At 59.4% G+C, this 905-nt stretch overlaps 1 protein-coding gene across 3 annotated transcripts in view; it reads left to right on the forward strand.

Moving 5' to 3' along the window:
- Window positions 1-905, forward strand: part of SIL1 (SIL1 nucleotide exchange factor) — a 110,088-nt gene that overhangs the window by 105,592 nt on the left and 3,591 nt on the right. The gene's annotated exons all lie outside the window — the stretch shown is intronic.

The following is a 905-nucleotide window of genomic DNA, read 5'->3' on the forward strand; positions in this document are numbered from 1 at the left end:
TGTATTCCCTGGAGCATGAGATCCCATTACCCTCGCTTTAGTGTGTGATGCCACCTCTGTAACACCACCTGGCTGCTCCCAAACCCCCAGCCCTGTTTTCCACGGGGATCTCCTGCGCGAGGGGTCCAGCAGGGTGGGGGGACCACTGGCTCTTCCATTCGCCTCTAACGAGCTCCCTAAAATATGTTCCCCTTTAGCCCTGGTAAGAGTCCCCCAGCAAGTGAAAGGCACAGGAGAGGCTGTGGAACCCCATTGCATTTGGCCATGGATGTGAGGTGATCCCACGGGATGCTCTGTGCTCAGAAACTCCTCCCAGGAGTGCCTGTGCCTCAACCCAGCACTCCTTTTGGGGTGGGGAGGGATGGCCGGGCATGCAGGGGCTCTCACAGCATCACTGTGAACCAGAATAATTCTTTCCAGTGAACCTGAATGCCTCGTGCTGGCAGTCCCTGGAGAAGCGAGAGGGGTGGGCTCAGTATTGTCCACGTTCACACACAGCTGTACAAGACCCTCCAAGGGCTGAACCCCCTTTTCCAGGAGGACAGAGGCTTTAATTTCCAGCTCCCGTGCTGTGTGCAGTCTCCTGTGTCTCCAGACCAAGGACAGGCCGGTGCCCCGGCCCCTTCCCGCACAGGGAGCAGCCCTGGGCTCCGCTCCGGTGGTTCTTCCGCACCGCTGCTCACACGGCAGCGAGGCCAAAAGTGCACTTCTTCCCTCCGCCGTCCTTTGGCCTACGATTAAAAAGGGAGACAGCAGCATCTCAAATTCACCAGCGGCAACTCGGAAAATGGAAAATAGAAACAAATGGGGCCGGGGAAGACATGGCTGTCAGCTCGGATCTGTCCGGCAGAGCGGGCCAGGCCCGGCCCCTGTGCGAGGAGCCCGCTCGGCTCCTGGCAGGCGCC

The sequence above is a fragment of the Corvus brachyrhynchos genome, unplaced genomic scaffold (assembly GCF_000691975.1).
Source record: "Corvus brachyrhynchos isolate BGI_N302 unplaced genomic scaffold, ASM69197v1 scaffold616, whole genome shotgun sequence".
Classification (NCBI taxonomy): domain Eukaryota; kingdom Metazoa; phylum Chordata; class Aves; order Passeriformes; family Corvidae; genus Corvus; species Corvus brachyrhynchos.